The 19,878-nt window shown below is 35.8% G+C and overlaps 1 long non-coding RNA gene across 1 annotated transcript; it reads left to right on the top strand.

Annotated features, from left to right (window-relative positions):
• The first annotated feature begins 4,937 nt into the window (after positions 1–4,937).
• LOC123545200 (uncharacterized) lies at positions 4,938–12,974 on the top strand. Its single transcript, XR_008367347.1, has 2 exons — positions 4,938–5,202; positions 6,405–12,974. It is a non-coding gene; the product is annotated as an uncharacterized LOC123545200 (long non-coding RNA).
• Positions 12,975–19,878: the final 6,904 nt, after the last annotated feature.

Here is a 19,878-nt window from a genome sequence, read left to right on the forward strand (position 1 = left end):
AATATCAAAGGTCTAAGTGTTGTGGTTTCAGACAAGAAGATTTTTAAACTTCTTTTCCCATATAGGTCTATGTAAAACTTGGGACCCCCCAGGGTGGGGCCACATCTGACCCTAGGGGGATAATTTGAACATTTGTACAAGAAGATTTTAAAGCTTTTCCCCACATAAGTCTATGTAAAATTTTGGACCCCTTAGGCGGGCCCCCTTTGACCCCTGTGGCATAATATCAAGGCTCTAGGCCTCTTGGTTTTGGAGAAGAAAACTTTTAAAGCCTTTCCCCATATAAGTCTAAGTAAAATTTTGCATCCCTCGGGCGAGGCCCCTTTTCACCCCAGGGGGCATTTATGAGGAGATGTCATTTAAAATAAAAGTTTACAGACGGGCGCCGGACGAAGTGCAATCACAAAAGCTTACCTTGTCACTCTGTGACAGGTGAGCTAAAAAGGTTAAGCCAATCATAATGATATAGTGAAAATGCATCAAAATTAACCTTAAACTCTAAGTAAAAGGGGGCATAATTCATGAAAAATTGGGGTCAGAGTTATGCACTTGTGTCACATGATGTGGGTGATCATTCTCACCCATCAGATGTTCGTAAAAATCCCAAGACGAACCTCTGATTTATTTCTGTCGTTTATTTGGTGAGCATGCGCACTCGTAATTACTACCGGGAGAAGTTTCAGCCAATCAATTTTCGCCACTGTTTGGCACGCCGAATTGAAATTTCAAACAATATGTAAGCAAGGTAGTTGCTAACGATGGATAAAGGCGATATTCAATGATTGCAATTAATAAAGATTTATTTCTGTTATTCGATGTTAAGAAATTTACCTGAAGAAATAAGAATATTCCTCGTAAGTCGGCATCGATATGAAAGCACGCGGTCACGCTTTTCACGGACGATTTTGATTGGTTCGCTACATTTTGTCGCGAAACGACTCTGATTGGCTGAAACGTTTTACCTGTAATGTAACCAAACCACAAATATCGGCGAAATGTGCCAGAGGTTCATCTGGGGAACCACAGTAGACCTCTGGTATGCGAGAATGGTGGGTGATAAGGTGGAACATCTACACTTAACAAAATTCCTAATTGGTCAGTTTATATTGTATTACTATTTTGTTAATAATGCATGTATTTACAAGAAATTTCACATACCGACATTTGAATAGGTACTGCAGCTAATTATTTTTATTTATTTTTGGCCGACTCACGGCCAGCGTAACCGCATTATGCGTTTTGACCAATATTGCATATTTTGCACATGCAGGGCACTTTTTAGTGATCATCTTTGACATTTCTGACAAAAGTCCTACTAGAAAAACACATATCATTGTGAAATTGACACAAGAGAAACGCTCCCGGGCTGTCGAAATTTTACAACAAAACTCAAAATCGGTCATTTCAATGAATAGTCCTTGGGTTAAATTTTGCCAAAAGAGCGCGGCTGGTAGAAACCAACGATTGAAGGTTCTTGTAAACAGAAATAAGGTTAAAAATGGAAATAACCATCAAAGTAACAGCTACAAACAAATTACATGTATATAAAAATTATTTTGAAATTGCAAAAATAATTACACACGTGTCGTAAATGTGTCCGGCTAGCAACATTCCGACAGCTCGATGGCGTTGCTTTTGTGTCGATTTCACCATGATATGTGTTTTTCTAGTAGGACTTTCGTTGGTAATGCCAAAAGTGTAAACGAACATGTGCATATTTGTGCACATGCCCTGCAGGTGCAAAATATGTAATGTTAGCCAAAACGCCTAATGCAGTTACTTTGGCTGTGAGTCGCCAAAAATAAATCAATAATTATCTGCAGTACCTATGCAAATGTCGGTATGTGAAATTTCGTGTGAATACATGCATTATTAACAAAATAGTAATACAATATAAATTGACCAATTAGGAATTTTGTTGAGTGTATTTTAAGTTTGAATCGAATCCATTTAGTAATAACTGAGATATAGTGAAAATGCATCAAAATTAACCTTAAATTCTAAGTAAAAGGGGGCATAACTCATGAAAAATTGGGGTCAGAGTTATGCACCTTATATCACATGATGTGGATGATATTGTGGAACATCTATTTTAAGTTTGAATCAGATCCATTTAGTAATAACTGAGATATAGTGAAATGCGATGGGATGGGGTGGGACACGACAGAACTGACTCCTATATAGCACCCTCCCCCCATGTTTGGTGGGGGTATAAAAAGACATATATGCACATGACAATGGTGCCTTGTCGTTGCAAGATTAAGTAAACTTTTATATTACCTTTGCTTGGGGGTGTAAGTGATCAAGAAAAAGAAGGGTATGGTTACTACAACACATCAAAAAACATGTTAAGAAATTAGAAGTGTAAACAAAAGCACTGCCTATGGGTGCATTCGCTCGTCTGCAAATGCTGGACAGTATGTAAGAACAAGAGCTGTCACTATTAGTCAAATGCCCCCAGCATTTATGCCAAGTAATTTTAATATCCCTTCATTGATGGCAGCGTTATGGACCAGACAAGAAACAGACCATGTTAACATTTAACCTCTAAGTGTGACCTTGACCTTAGAGCTAGGGGTCTGGATGTTGCACATGACACATCGTCTTATTATGGGGCACATTTATGCCAAGTAATTTCAAAATCCCTTGATGAATGGCAGAGTTATGAACCGAATGCAAAACAGATCCTGTTCACCTTTGACTGCTAAGTCTGACAGTCTGACATTGACCTTGGAGCTAGGGGTCTGGATCTTGCACATGACATATTGTATCATTATGGTAAACATTTATGCCAAGTTATTTCACAAGAGCTGTCACAGGACACAGCATACTCTACTATTTCGATGCTGGATAGTGTAACTGGGCACATTTGAGAAGGCTGGAGCTTAATGACTCCAATGTGGATGAAGATATTGGACAATAGCTTGAATCTGAGCTATCACTAAAGGTGGTAAATGTACCCTCCGCATGCACTGACACAGTACATTTCAATTTGATGCACACAAGACTGCATAATTATGTGGACTGTATGTATATAGTTATGGTTCTTGGCACAGTCATCTTATGGTGATTAAGAAGTGTGCAAAGTTTCAAAGCTGTAGCTTTTATAGTTTTTGAAAAAAGACCAACCTAAACAAAAAATTTAAACAAGAAACTCAAGTACAAAAAGGGCCATAATTGTGAAAAAATGTACATCAAATTTATGGGTCTTGGCCTGCATGGTCAACTAATGATGGTAAACAATTCTGCAAAGTATCAAAGCTGTGTCTCATATAGTTTTTGAAAAAAGATGGACCTAAACAAAAAATTTAACCAACACTGATGCCGACGATCAAGTGAAGACAGTACCTAGCTCGTAGATTTTTTTCTCAAAAATTCAAAAATTATTTTCAAATTTAACTTGAATTTCAATGTAATGAAGTTAGTAAAATTCAAACTATAGCATATAAAACACTGGTGCCAGAGCTATTGACATTGTGTCATATGATGTGCCAAGGAGACAGAGCAACTATTTAAAGTTTGAATCAAATACATTTTGTAATAAAAAGAGATAAAATTTATAATAATAGTGAAAGTGCACCAATTATTTAACCTGAAATCTGAAGCAAAAAAGGGGCATAATTCAAGAAACTTTGGTGTAAAAGAGTTATGAACTTGTGTCATATGATGGGGTTTATGACAAGGAACAACTATTTTAAGTCTGAAGCAAATTTATCATTTAATATCAAAGATAATTCGAAAGTGCTTCAAAACTCTAACCAAGCTTGGATGTCAGCTCTCCGTAAGTCTGTATAATTGAGTTGATAACATAATTATGTGCATTTCTGTTTGATGTGAACAAACTTTTTCTGACAGAAAAAACAGACAGATTGACAGAAAGGCAAACAAAGTCAAACTATCTTGCCATATACCTGTACATGTCTTTTGCAGACTGCTACACCAAGACCTGGTTCTAGATATCAAAGAAATGTGAACTATATGCAGCAAATTATGGTAAGATTGTTTATTGTAATGAAATACAGGCTATATGCCAACAATGGAATAAAAGCTGAGTGTTTCAGCATAAATAATTTCATCTTTTCATAATAGGAAAATACAGGCACTTAGAATTAAATTGATGGCCTGCAAATGAAAATTTCTTTTAAGTATGAGCAATGTGATGTCAATATCAAATACGATTCTTGTTAATCAAAAAATCTCATTAATTTGTTTTGTCAACAGTATCTATTATGGCAGTCAATCTAAGTGAAAAACATCCAATTCTTATTCAACATGTTGTTTTCCCTAGATTTGTGAAATAAAAAGCACATTTTTTATTTGATTTGTGAACAAGTGCTGTCAGTTGACAGTGCACTCTACTACTCTCAGTGCTTGATAGTATAATATAAGCTATGAGTAGAACTTTAACATTACAATAAGCATACTCTAAGTTGAAAAGGGGCCATAATTCAGTCAAAATGCTTGATAGAGTTGCCTCCTCCTTTTACAGACTGGGGTTATGATGGTAAACAAGTATGCAAAATATGAAAGCAATATCTAAATGGACTTTGAAAATATTTGGGGTGGTACGCAAATGTTAACATTTGTGTGACGCTCATGCTAACGCTCACACTCGCGCTCATGCTGACGCCAGGGCAGGTAGGATAGCTCCCCTATTCTTTGAATAGTCAAGCTAAAAACAGATTTTGAAACGTTACATATTCAAATATTCAGCTTTCGAATCATTATGTATGGAAGTTTTCTATGATGTTTTGGGTATGAGCAATCTTTTATGTTCTGAAGCCATTTATGAATGGTGAAGAGTGTTTTTGTGTACAATAAAAGTATTTCTAAGCAAATTTTCCTTCAATCAAATCTTTCACAAGTAATTTGCTGCTAGTTATGTACTTTCCCTATTTTCAAATAATAGTCATGTTTTTTTCTGATTTCCAGCAACATGACCCAGTTGGATATATAGTAACAATTACAAACAGTTTACAAGCTGTTTTATTCATTGATCTGGACAATTTTTCATCATTTTTCGAGGAACTGCCGTCAGATCTGCCCAACAGTATCTTTATCATTGGCTTCTCTGGGGGAAAAATTGAGTGGAAACCAGTGTGGTGCCCAGTCCTTGAAAAACTTGTACAAAGGAAATTATTCGCTCTTATAAATCATTGTGGAATGGAAAAGGGAGCCACAGATAAAAAGCTTCTAGATATGGTAAGCAATTTATAAGAAGCAAAATAGTAATTGGTGACAACATTTGATATCAAAAGCTGTAAGATTTGATAGTAGGCAGGAAGCAATAATCTGCTGGTATTTGAATGTCATAACGACACTCTTATAGGTCATATGGCAATATCCTGCTTCTGATAGTGGCGGAAGACCCTAGGTTCCCCACCATGTATTAATCTTTTATTAGCCAGCCGGTTGGCTTTCTCAAAATTCCATATCCAAAGTGAGTTTCTGAATCAACAACCTTAACCACTAGACCATAGAGACCCTGCACAAAGTAATTAAGATAGATATTACAAGGTGTTGTGTGTAAATTGGAAGCATTAAAAATATAAAACAAGAGGGCCATAGTGGACCTATATCACTCACCAGAGTTTATCAGGCCTACTGACCTAGTTTTTGACCCCAAATGTCCAAGTTTCGAACTTCACCTAAAGATCATCAAGAGAAACATTCTGACCAAGTTTCATAAAGATTGAGTCACAACTGTGGCCTCTAAATTGTTCACAAGCTTTTCATTTGATCTGGCCTACTGACCTAGTTTTTGATTCCACATGACCCAGTTTCAAATTTGACCTAGAGATCATCAAGACAAACATTCTGACAAAGTATCATAAAGATTGAGTCAAAAGTGTGGCCTCTAGAGTGTTCACAAGCTTTTCCTTTGATTTGACCGGGTGACCTGGTTTTTGACCACACATGACCCAGATTCAAACTTGACCTAAAAATCATCTAGGCAATCATTCTGACCAAGTTTCATAAATATTGGGTCCTAACTGTGGCCTCTACAGTGTTCACAAGCTTTTCCTTTGATTTGACCAGGTGACCTAGTTTTTGACCACACATGACCCAGATTCAAACTTGACCTAAAAATCATCTAGGCAATCATTCTGACCAAGTTTCAAAAATATTGGGTCACAACTGTGGCCTCTAAGAGTGTTCACAAGCTTTTCCTTTGATCTGGCCTACTGACCTAGTTTCTCAACCCACACGACCCAGTTTCAAACTTGACCTAGAATTTATCAAGACAATCATTCTGAACAAGTTTCATAAAGATTGGGTCACAAATGTGGCTTCTAGAGTGTTCACAAGGCAAATGTTGACGGACGCCGGATGACTGACTCCGGACGCCAGATAATGACCGGTCACAATAGATCACCTTGAGCACTTTGTGTTTTTCTTTTCAGGCAGATAGAGTTGACCTTCATTTATCTAAATGTCCGCGCATAACTTTCCTAATTGTATCTGGAGATGGTGGATATTACAGCTATATACCAAAAGCACGGAGACATGTGCAAATAATAAATCCTCATCAGAAAGCTGCCAAAGAACACATATACGATGTGATTATTAACCATCTGATGCACTAAACTTTTCCTAAGATCAACCTTTAACCAGAACTGTCACAATACTAACTCAGGTGACCTTGAACTTTGAAGTACCAGACCCAAAACCTAAACATGTATGCCCCTGCCTAAGATTAATCCATATATGAGGTTTCATTATTACAGGGCCAGTAGTAAAGAAGATATAGTGATATTAAGGGGAAAAATAGTAAAGAAGATATAGTGATATTAAGGGGCCAGTAGTAAAGAAGATATAGTGATATTAAGGGGCCAATAGTAAAGAAGATACAGTGATATTAAGGGGCCAGTAGATAAGAAGATTTATTTTATGCTAACCGATAAAATACTGTGTTTTATCAGTGAGATATAATCCATATCACTCACTGCATATTACTCACTGTATATATAGCTTTGCCGATCTACTTGTACCTTGAGTATGAATTTTAAATTACCGTATTCCCTTAAAAAAGAATGACAACTGTAGCCACGTTTTGTTATTTATAGCACATTTCTTGATTCAAATTATTTTACCCAATGCGAATTTCATAACGCGAAGTAAAATAAAATGGAACTTTATTTCGTGTTCATCTTTAACGTCACAACACGTCTGACGTCATATTCGTTTACGCGCGCCTGTTTCTGGTGCTAGGATTAAAATTTGTTGCAAAATGCATATCTCAACATAATTAAGCATAAAATAAAAAGAAAATTTGTTTGTTTTTTAGTGAATATGGAATAACCTTGCCATAAAACTTTAACCTAAATGAAATAGTGATGCCAATATCAGTGCGAGTACAATAGCCCTTCTTTTTCTTCGAATAGTCCAGCCGAAAATCAAACAAACAAATATTTTACCTTGATTTTGCACTATCACTTCATATATATTGACCTGGAAATTTTCAAACTGATTTTTTGGTGTTTTTTTTTTTTTCAATATTACTGCACTGATTCATTTCAAAATATTTAGCACTCAAAGCAGTTTTCAGTTGTTTCCAGATTTGCTAAATTCAAATTCATGGCAATGTCAAAATCACTAGTGCTTTGCCAGTAAAAGGGGCATAACTCTTTCAATATTCAGTCAGAGCTATGGGGGCTATTTCTTATGGTGTAGCCGTTGATAGTAAATAACTATTTTAAGTTTCAAGCCAATAGCTTTGAAAGTAACAGAGATACTGGACATTGTATAAAACTTTAACCAAAAAAAAATCTAAGTTAAAAAGGGGCATAACTCTGTCAATATTCAATCAAAGTCATGTGGATTGTTTTTCCTGGTGTAGACTTTGATAGTAACAGAGATATCTGACTTTATCAAAAACTTTAACCAAAAAGTTCTAAGTTAAGAAGGGGCATAAATCTGTCAAAATTTTAATTAGAGTTATGGGGATTGTATCTCCTTGTGTAGACTATAAGTTTCCAGTCAAAAGCTTTGATAGTAACAGAGATATTTGACTTTTTCAAAAACTTTAACCAAAAATTTCTACGCAGGGGCGAGTGCAATAGCTCTACATTTTCTTCAAAAAGTCGAGCTAAATATGCAACAGGTCAGGGATATACAGTACTTAACTTTGTCTCCATCTTCATTTTATGACTCAGATGCCATTTTTTTTTTTTTTTTGGTGTTTATCTGACAATAGGCAGGATATGTGATCATGTCCTTATAGATGTATTAACTTACAGATGCAAGGAGTAATTAGAAACTAAAAACAACTCCCAGAAATCTTCATCAACAACACCTTATGTTTTCAAAATGATCAGAACTGTTCTTGTTCTGAAAGAACTTTGTCAAAATATACACAGCTGCCTCTGTAATGAAACCTCCCTGCAAGTCAAAACTAGGATCATAAAAGTTATTACCTCATATTATTTTCTTTTTTTTTAACAAAATTTCTGTCAGCTTGGTCAGTAAATGATGTGTGTTTTTGCAATATCAACCACTATACCTCATATAATGTATGTTTTTCATTTGTTTACTGTAGTTGATATTGTACATATTCCAATTTAAGGTAGTTCTGCAATGTTGATAAACAGATCATGAAACTCAGGTAAAACAGAATAAAGCCTGGATCAGGCATACAGAAAGGAAAAATCATCCTAAATAAAAATGTCAGCATACGCATACATTTGTAAAATGGCAACACTACTTTCTTTCTAAAGACATAAAAATGATTACAAGAATGTTTGCATATGAAATAATGTCAAACAAGCAAATTCAGTGAACTTATATCCTTGCCGAGTATGTTGTTTTGTAAATGAGGGACTACATTTTGAAAGATATTGAAATTATTTCCAGATATACACAATTATATACAAAAGGACAATTCAATCGTTTGTTGGTCCCTGTTTTTATAAAATCAAAAGAGAAAACTTTGCCCTTTAGTGGTCTATATTTGTATAAAATTTTCATGAAGATCTATCAATGGATTACTTTGTTTTGTGGGAATTTATGAAATTTAAAACTATATAATGGCAACACCTCTGCAGTTACTGAAGAGATTCTGATGAATGAACAATGAATTAGTTTATTTGGGAATTTATGGATTGTGAAATGATTATAAAATAAAGAGCAATAACTCTGAAATTAATAAAGTGATCCTAACAAAACTGCACTTGCATCACAGCCTTAACAATGATCTACATTAAATTTTGTGTAAAGTTTCATGCAGATCCATTTATAGCTTACTTCAAAACAGTCAAAACTCCCTATTTTTTTTACCAAATCAAGGGAAAATATGGCTTTACTCGGTCAATTTGGGTTTACCATCGCAATTATTTGTCATATGGCAACTTTCCAGCTTTGATGGTGGAAGAAGACCCCAGGTTCCCCTTCGTGCATTATTTCATCACGGGCGGATATCGGAGTAGAACCACCGACCTTTCATAAGCCAGCTGGAAAGCTTCCTCACATGATCAATTCAAAGCCTTTAGTAAGGCTCGAACCCACATCGATGAGGGGCAAGTCATTTGAAGTACCATGTGGCCACAGACGCCCTGAGGTTTTGAAAATTTAATGGCTTTTAATCAAATTCTTCATTGCAGAAAACATGTGAATCTGAACATGCAGAACTACCTTAAAATTTGTTTGTGACTGAGTGATTCCTAGAAATTTAAAATCATAATATTAAATGTGCACAGTTGCTTTTTTTCTTCTGTAAAAACTTGGTTGAATTTGATATTAAATTGACTTTCATATGACAGACTGCAAATTTGTAATGTATTTCCAATATGCATTTACTTTGTGCAACATATGACAAAGGGCTCAGGATTGAGGGATAAGCTTCAAGTTTGTACCAAAACCTTATTCCTGCTACTTCTTTGCATTATGATTGATGCAAAAACAAAACAAAAAACGTGTGATTTTTTTCTAATTTATTTAATGCATGACTGTGTACTTTTTTGAATAGACACTCTTTTGAGTCAATGGCTAACTTAAAAGCTAGATGTGTTTTCAATGCTCATGCAAAACTGTGCCTTAACACTTTGTTAGACACTAAAATTTTTTTTTTCAAAAGGTTGTAAAATAAGTCATTTTTTGCAAAATGTCTTTATATATAAGGCAATGTTATTTTTGATGTGTGTATACTGTAGTATATATACTTTTGTGAAATTGAGATGAAGTTTTGATCAAGTTCATGTTGGTGCAACAGCATTACATAGTCTTTCATTCTACATAGTATTGTGTGATAATGATATTTAATACATTGTACTAATATGTAATATTCTATTTTGTGATAAGCTACAACTATGTGATATTTTTGGTAAGATAGAACTTCATAACTACAACCTCAATAGCTCAATGGTAAGAGTGCCCATTTTGAGGTCAGGGGTTCGTTTCATGGTCATGTCATACCAAAGACATGTATAGCATTAAATAAAACTTACCTTTATCTTTAGTCAATATATAGTTGTCTTTCTGTATCATGCCAAAAGCACAAAGGCGAAAATGAAATTATTGGTTTGCTCTTGTGTTATTTATAGTGTTGGTGTGCACATTACAGTTGTTAATTTGTACCAATCACATAATATTATGGTCAATTTAGAAGAACATTACAGAAGCAGATTAATGTATTAGAGACTGCAATGCGTCCACAGGTGTTGATTTAATGCTTAATAAATAGACCATTTCACGAAGTATATGCGCATGCGCAAACTGATTACCGTTAATCCGTGAATTAACGTGATTAAACGATAAGACAAAAACTGGGGGCTAAGAGATAGATAGATAGATAGATAGATAGGTTATGTACAGCGTGTTAAGTTTGTTAGGTTCTGTAGTTTATTGACAGGTGTAATGAGCGGGAATTTCAAACACAAGTTGCGTCCTTGATATCTTGTTTAATTAATCAAATACAAACTTTTTACGCAAATGGCGTCGAAAAATCACGTTTAGCCTAAATAATTTTGACGTTGCTGTTTTTACAGCGATTAATTTAGTTTCGGGCGCCCATTTCAATCAAAAAGAAATTTATTTCATTTATTATAACAGGACCGTTGAAACCTATACGGTGATGTAATTTTCAAATATGTACTCCGACTATTCGTCGAAGGAATTCTTACTTTATGCAAAGACCATGCCAAAATCATTCTACAAAATTATTTTTTTCGAACGGAATGACTAAGTAATGTGTAAAAACCATTCCATAGAATTAAAAAAAAGTAAACTCATAATACAAATTTATTTTACTGTAAAATGAGAGATAAAATGCGGGGTCTGCGACTTTTTTTCGCTGTATTGTCTTCAATTTTCCCCTACCATCCTTTTCACGCGAGATTTAGGGAAAAATACTAACAACAAAAATTTCATTTTAAGCGTACTTCAATTTTGTTAGCAATTCTTCGATTTCTTTCCGATTTTTATTGTCACACTTGTATGCCTGAATGCATGTTACACACACAAAAAAGCGTAATGAAAAAATGATACTTTTTATTAAACATTTTACTTGCTCGTTCTCTCCTCCATAGATGTTTAGAAATTTTCTGAAAATGATCCCGAGATGTTTTTAAATAGAATAAGATAACAAAACTCCTTGACTACGTATATACCGGGTTCATTTTCACGCTACAGTGCTAAGAAAATTAGGAAGTTTAAGGAACATTAAACATGTCTTTTTCCCGCATTTTCCAACCAAGTTCATATTGTCTGTTTGTGGAATTTATTAATTTATTCGCAGCCTTTATTTTACGGCTTGTAGCGTTATTAAATAGTGTTGTTTTTTTTTTTTTTTTTTTTTTTTTTTTGTTGTTTTTCGTATTAAGTTTAAGCCCGTTTCAGCTGTTTCATAAACAACTAAATGCAGTTTTCTCCGGAATCTGGAGATGTTAGTTCGGGCCCGATTTCCTACAGCACTGCATGAAGTGGGAAAGATGTAAGTTTCTAACGGAGAGTACCTACTGGTTAGAAAGGTTGTATAAGCAAACCGCCGTAACAAGGTTGTTGAGAAACGGCGTAAACCCAACACAAATAATGGACATCAAATGGATAAGTACAATTTCTATTTCATGTCCGTAAATTTTTACGTCTGACATTAACTTCATGTCGTTTTGATTGTGCATATTTCGACCAACTTTACAAAGACTAGTTTTAAGAGTCATTTGTATCTGAAGTTTCAAAACTGGAATTATTTTAAAATCTGAATTGCACGTATTTGTTAACAATGGTTTAAAATGTTCATTTAAAAAGATAAATGTTAAATTATGGGAAGGACTTATATACCGATGATTTGAAACAAAAAGCAATCAAATATAATGATTAAAATAAGAAAATGAAGTAAGCATGTAATTGTTTAAACGCAAAAGTCCATTGTTTTTTTTTTTTTTTTTTTTTCCTTTTTGTTTTGCCTTTTGTTAGTGCTTCTTTAAAACAGACTCTTAGCGGTGACACATGTTCTAAATTTTTGCATAATATTCACCTTATTCAGATTTGATAAAAAAGAAATACACATACTGATAAAAACGGTGGAAGGTTTTATCTGAGTGTTCGATATGAATATGGTCAAATGCTGACAAAATCATACCATATTTTTACTCTAAACAGTCAGATAGGACTTCAGTTTTCCTATGTCAATATCAGCCGAATCAATAAACCACTGAAGTGAAAAACCTTTTTCACCGATTTATGCATCAGGAAACTTTGTTGCAAAAATCGATAAATAACTGAAGAGCCCCCAGTTTTTCAAATCTCGTTGGGTCTCCAGAATTCTCGCTTAGAGTGCGTCTACCGATCAAGACTTTTCCAATACTTAGACGCTTGCCGTGAAATGGTCTATTGATGGATACTATATACTATATAGATCTATACGTAGTTATCATCCTTCGTTTTAATATGATTGTGATACTGTTTTTAACTGTATAAGCTACAACTGAATAAAAGTTGAAACGTTGATTTATGCATGTAAATAAAATTATCAATGTTCATTTATTTATTTGTTTTCCGTATCTTGACTGAGAAAAACAACAAAAAAAACAACGGCCTTTGTCATTTTATCTAACAGTCCATATTTATTACGATAATTCTAGTTTTAATCAATGGAATATATTGTGTATAATGCCAATCACTTTAAAGCTTCCATTAAACAAACCAGATATTCAAATACCTGAATACTGATTTCACCGGTGGGCTCAGATGTCAGGGTAGGAATAGCTACCGGGCCTTAATAATCATGACCTCTAGTGAACAGCTCAAGCAGTATTACCGGGTATAGCTTGTTTCCTATTCTACAGATATTAAGCTTTCCATGCATGTATGATAATGCATACTTTCCTTCACTTATCTCTTCACAGTAGGCAATAATTCCTTGAAAAATGGGTGAATTTTAGCATTTTGCACTTATTTTTTTCATATTTTAGAACAAAGATAAAGTATAGAGAGATGAACAGCACTGAAATTTGCTTCCAGTGTCCTGATTGTTGTAAAAACTAACTTTGTAAAAACTAACTTTATTATCATTTTTATTTGAAGAAAATCAATTAACAAATGAGAAAATTGTTACTAAATAAACAAGTAATTTTTCGTCAAATAAGTTATTTTTTGACAACCATTTATTATCTAGCATTGTTCACAAAATACAATGGGAAGGAAACTGTAATTAGAATTATGTTGCAACAATAAATTCAAATAATCTTCAAAACTGGTAATAAATAAATTGTAAAAATTAGGCTAAAATGCCATCTGATTGTGATATATTAACTTTCAAAGTTTTATGTTTCGCCAGAAGTTAGAGTCCGTGGACCTTGTGTTAAACAAAAATCTTCCTGTACAATACATTTTCATCACTTCATGAACCACTATATGCCAGGTTATCAGAGGCATGTACAGATGTTCATAAAAGGTGTTTTTTTTATGACATCCTCTTTTTATAAAAGTATATAACCGAACTGCTCTCATTTTATTACTAACAGAAGTATTCTGAAATTAATATTACCTGGCATTGGCAAACTTTTGTACTTGATGTTTTTTTCTCTAAGTTAGATACATTTTAGAGGCATTTTATGTGTTATTTAATGTGATCATATAATTCCCTTTTTATGTAGAGTTCATACACTCACTACCTTACATACACTGGACTCAAATAACTTGAAGACAGTATTCCTGAATAGTTTTCCTTTAAATTGAAGCTAAAGTTGAAAAGATTTCTTGAAGTTCACTTTTTATCAATTTTGCAACATCTTGTCCTACCCTGATCTGAGCCCAACCATTATAGTATTTGTTCCCATCACGAATTCATTGATTTTGTTGGGATTATTTATTTATTTATTTTGTTGGATTTAACGTCACACCGACACATGATAGGTCATATGGCGACTTTCCAGCTTTAATGGTGGAGGAAGACCCCAGGTGCTCCTACGTGCATTATTTCATCACGAGCAGGCACCTGGGTAGAACCACCGACCTTCCATAAGCCAGCTGGATGGCTTTCTCACATGAAGAATTCAACGCCCCGAGTGAGGCTCAAACCTACATCGATGAGGGACAAGTGATTTGAAGTCAGCAACCTTAGCCACTCGGCCACGGAGGCCCCTTTTTGTTGGGATTAACATCGCGCTGACACAATTATAGGTCATATGGCGACTTTCCAACTTTGATGCTGAAAGAAGACGCCACGTGCCCCTCCGTGCATTATTTCGTTATGAGCGGGTACTTGGGTAGAACCACCAACCTTCCATAAGCCAGCTGGATGGCTTCCTCAAATGAAGAATTCAACACCACGGATGAAACTTGAACCTACATTGATGAGAGGCAAGTGATTTGAAGTCAGTGACCTTAACTACTCGGCCACGAGGGCCCCTCTAAAGAATGTCACAGAAAAGGTTCACCCATCCAATCTCTAGAAATCAAGATTATTCTTGTTCTTTAACAGGTGAGTGTTATAAATATGTGGAATAAATTTTTACTTTTACTCTGTCAAGGCAGTATATACAAAACTAAACATACCTTTGATACAGTCCAGTAGATGACACTGCAAGTTGCATCAAACACCGTTCCTTCTACTATGCCAATGTTACTGTATAGAGTTATTAATGTGAGCAGCATTTTCAGCCTTTTAACAAAAATTAACCAATCAAGTAATACCGGTTACTGATAGTAGTACCATGCAGGCCTGGATCCAGGGCCTGGCCAGGGGCCCGTGCCCCCCCACCCCAGAAACTGTATGGAGGCATTGAGGATCTGCGGCAGACCACAAGTTTCATCGAGGCTACTGGTCTGACAGTGCAGTCACATACGAAAAAAAGAAGAAGATACCTGTATTTCAAAATTTTCCGGACGGAGATCCCCCTGACCCCCCAATCAAGAGGGGAGTATCGTACCCCTCCAATACCTCAAAATTTAGAAATAAAATGCACCAGAGGCCACAATTTTATGCCTGTATTTCAAAAATTTCCAGGGGAAGTCAACCTAATCTGTCCCTGACCCCTGCCTAACATGGGCAAAGGCTTCCCTCCAAAACCTTGCGCCTCAGTGTTAATGTCTTCGTTCAAGACTGATGCCCCCAAGTCAAAAATTTCTGGATCCGGCCCTGCCATGAAACACTGCCTGCAGTTGCCAACAATTGTCGGTAAGTATTTGACCTAAGGCAATATGTATGCCCTTACTCATCTACTGATAACAAAAAAAAATGTATATAATTTCAAAGCTACAGTATTCAACAAAAGTAAACCTTAAACATGAGGCCCAAATGGGCTTAAGTCGCTCACCTGAAGAGGACCTTAACTATTTGACCCTAAAATGGGCCAGACTTCCCAAACTGAACAAATTTATGAGAGGACCTTATATTGACGCCATAGACCAGGTTTGATGAAGATCCACTGAGTGGTACACAGGAAGTAGTCATTAAAATGTATATTTACTTTTAGCAAGGGGCCAATTAACTGCCCCCATTTGAACAAATTTGATATAATGATTCTTCAAACCAAGCCTAATGAAAATCCATCCAGCAGCCCCTAAAAGGGGCCAGGTGTCCCCAATTGAAATATTTTGGTAAAGGGACCTATAATAATGCTACACATCAGATTTGATGAAGATCCATCAAGCAGCTAGTATGTCATGTAGAAGTGAACTCCTTGGAAAGCTTTTAAAGGCACAATAACAAAACCAAACATTTAAAAACTAGAAATGTGTCCATGGGACACAGATGCCCCCACAACATGACACCTGAAGCGAAACCCCAGGTGCACAACTGCACAACATTCCTGTAAACTTTGGTGACTCTGGGTCAAATACTTCTGGAGCTACACCCAGCATAACATTAAAACAAACAATTTTTTACTGAGTCAGGGGCCATAACTTCTGCACTACTGAATGAATCTGAACACGAAACCCCAGGTGCACAACTACACATGCTGACCAACATTCCTGTAAAGTTTTGTGACTCTACATCAAATACTTTTGGAGCTAGGCGCGACAACACTAAAATTACCCATTTTTACAAAGTCAGGGGCCATAACTCCTACACGACTGAATAAATCTGGACGCGTAACCCCAGGTGCACAACTACACATGCTGAACAACATTCCTGTAAAGTTTTGTGACTCTATGTCAAATACTTTTGGAGCTAGGCTCGACACAACATTCTCGGAAAGATGGACGTACGGACGGAAGGATGTACGGACGGACAAGGGCAAATTTATATGCCCCCTCCCCCAAAGTGGGGGCATAAAAATGAAGACGAGAAATTTGTAAGTAATATAAATTTGAGTTTTGAATTAAATGTAAATGCTTATATCTAGTTTTTCCATAGAAATATTTTTGGGTTTTTGCAAAAACAATTAGCTTTCTATCTATTGTGATTACTCACCATCGTAGTTCATCAAATTTTGTTAAAAGTAACGTTGGGAAAACATCTCCTAAACAACCAGGCCAATTCTGATGAAACTTCACAGAGATGTTCCTTAAATGGTCTTTTTTAAAAATTGGGTAAAGAATTAATTCCATTCAGAACTCTGCTTGCCGTGGCAAAAGAAAGGAAAAAATTAAAAATCTTCTTGTCTGAAACCACAGGTCACAGAGCTTTTATATTTGGTATGTAGTATCATCTAGTGGGCCTCTTCCAAGATTATTAAAATTATCCCCCAAGGGTCAAATATAGCCCCGCCCTGGTGGTCACATGGTTTATATATATATAGACTGATGGTCCAAGATTTTATTGAGGGTAACATTCTGACCAAGTTTCATTAAGATTGGGCTAAAATTATGACCTCTATAGAGTTAACAAGCTTTTTCTTTGATTTGACCTGGTGACCTAGTTTTTGATCCCAGATGAACCAATATCGATCTCTTCCAACATTTTATAGAGGGCAATATTCTAACCAAGTTTCATTAAGGTTGGACCAAAACTGTGACCTCTTGAGTGTTGACAAGCTTTTCCTTGATTTGACCTGGTGACCTAGTTTTTGATCCCAGATGACCCAATATCAAACTCGTCAAAGATTTTATTGAGTGTAACATTCTGACCAAGTTTCATTAAGATTGGGTCAAAATTGTGACCTCTAGACTGTTAACAGTCAAATTGTTGACAACAGACAGACAGACGCACAAACGGATGGACGACGACGGACACAGGGTGATCACAAAAGATCACCTTTGAGCACTTCATGCTCAGGTGAGCTATAAAGCAAGAACATGACACTTATACCACTGACAATTGAAACAAAGTTAAAATTAACTTTTATCTGCCTCTTGTGCAAAAACAGAAAAATTGCAAAAGTAGGCTTACTGTACTTTATCTATGTTTGATTGAGCTCTAGAGTGACTTTTGGTAAGCATTTATTTGTTTAACGCAAATGTTCATTTTTGCTGTTTGGTTTAACACTTTTCAGGACAACCGTCCTTCAGTAATTTCAGTGCTTTGATTTGTAGTGATATTTGGGTTGTGAATTCCTCTTCAAACAGAAATTATGTCCACTAAATGGAAATGTATGACTTTAGAGGAGTATGTTAAGTGTCTTATGTTACTAGAATCAGGAAAAAGTTAGCGTGTTGTTGCCAGTGAACTGGATGTAGGACGTAGCAAGGTTCAAAATGCATTTAAAAACGAAAGCACGAGATTCTAGACAAGTATGAGGAACAAGATGATGTCCCACTTGAATGAAGTGTTAGTTCTAGTGATGTTGCTCAGTATCTTGAAAAAGATATGACTGTGTGCTTTCTGCAGAATCACCCTTCCTTGTAAGATAAGGTCATGGACTCTGAGAACTTTGAGAGTTAGCGCGGAATAGAAGAGCACAGCGCCCTGCCCCTTTCTCAAAGCACCTTGCGGTTTTTAATAGTGTCCTGTGCCCTTTTGAGTCCAGTAAATATATGCCTTACTGTAAACAATTTCCCATGTGTCCTGTTTATTGTCCTCTCCCGCTGCGAGAGCTGCTTCCGTTATGCCTTTTAGTTCCGCCCCACATGTCGATCAAACCATTATTTTGTTTTACATCTGTCAAGCTAGATGTAGTAAGGGCGGGACTGCGCACTTGCTACACTTGTCTAAAACTCGTGAATTTGATAATTAACACAAAATATTTACGGGATCTTTTTTGGGCATCACCTTAGTAAATAAGCAGAGAAAATGCCAAAGTTGCAAAGAATAATCATGCAACATCGTTATTCTTTCAGTCAACTCCAGAGAAAAGATGATTGATCACTTATTACTTGTTTAAGTACAAAAGTGTACAAGAGTTGTCCCAGAAAATCAAAACTTTTTTATTATTTCGAAAATAAGGCCAGAGTTCTTTGATTTTTCGTTACTCAGACCCGCCGACCCTATTTTCCGTCATTTTCGAAAAAAAATAAAAATTGAAATTTCAAAAATTTCAAAATTATTTTCGGGCGACGATCGATGTTTTGCTGCATTCTGACGACGACGACAACGTCGATATTCGTCAGCGCATTATCCGTCAGTGTCATATAGGCGCAATTTCCGCTCAAATGGAAGCGTCTCCCGTACGTAAACAAAAACTTGAGTGAAATTTAAGATTGTCTTTGAACGATTTATGCGCGATGGAAAAGCGGAATATTTGGTTTGTGATCTAGCATAGACAATAAAACAACGAAAAACAAGTTCTGTAAAGGTTACGGTCAGTAACGGTGTCTCAAAATGTTAGAAAGACATAGATTTACCAGACGTAAATAACAACGGCAACATTGAATGTGAATTTGACATGCCTTTGGCAGTTATATATTTACATGAGAATGACGTACAGGAGCAACAAAGTGCTGCCAAAGGAGTCATCCGTTTCAGATTTTGGGGGCGGGGGTGGGGGGGGGGGGGGGTTTAACCAGGAGGGAAAGGGGCCCAGGCCTGTGATTTGGAGCAAAAACAGCTCGGTGTTTGGGCAAAGGGGAATAAAAAACCTTATGTAAGTCAGTTTTTGGGGAAAACTGCATAATTTAAAAGATATTTTCTGAGGGAAGGACCCTATTATGAAGGGGATAAAACCCTGTGATATGCTTATGAAGACATATATATATTGTGAGGCATGATGCCTCACGGTCTTGTTTTGATGCAATTGTTTTGCATTGTTTTTACGGCCTATCAGTAGTTTTTTTATTTTTCATGTTAAAGTTGTCAGGCTATCTGTCAGCTACTTTTTAATCATAGTTCATTGTTCTGTAACATTTCCAGGCATTGACTGATAACCAGTCGCATTGTTAAATTGTTGTTTACATTTCAAAATGTTAGAACTCTATGTAATGCCACTGTGTCAGTTAGTGAAACTGTAATTCTAGCTTTCACAGGGATTCTCTATAAAAGTACGCAATGTCAGCCTGAGTTATTCAACAGTTCAATCAACAATCACCTGCTGTATTAAATTAAATCGAGGTTTTCATGTAATG

The sequence above is a fragment of the Mercenaria mercenaria genome, chromosome 15, assembly GCF_021730395.1.
Source record: "Mercenaria mercenaria strain notata chromosome 15, MADL_Memer_1, whole genome shotgun sequence".
NCBI classification, from domain to species: Eukaryota; Metazoa; Mollusca; class Bivalvia; order Venerida; family Veneridae; genus Mercenaria; species Mercenaria mercenaria.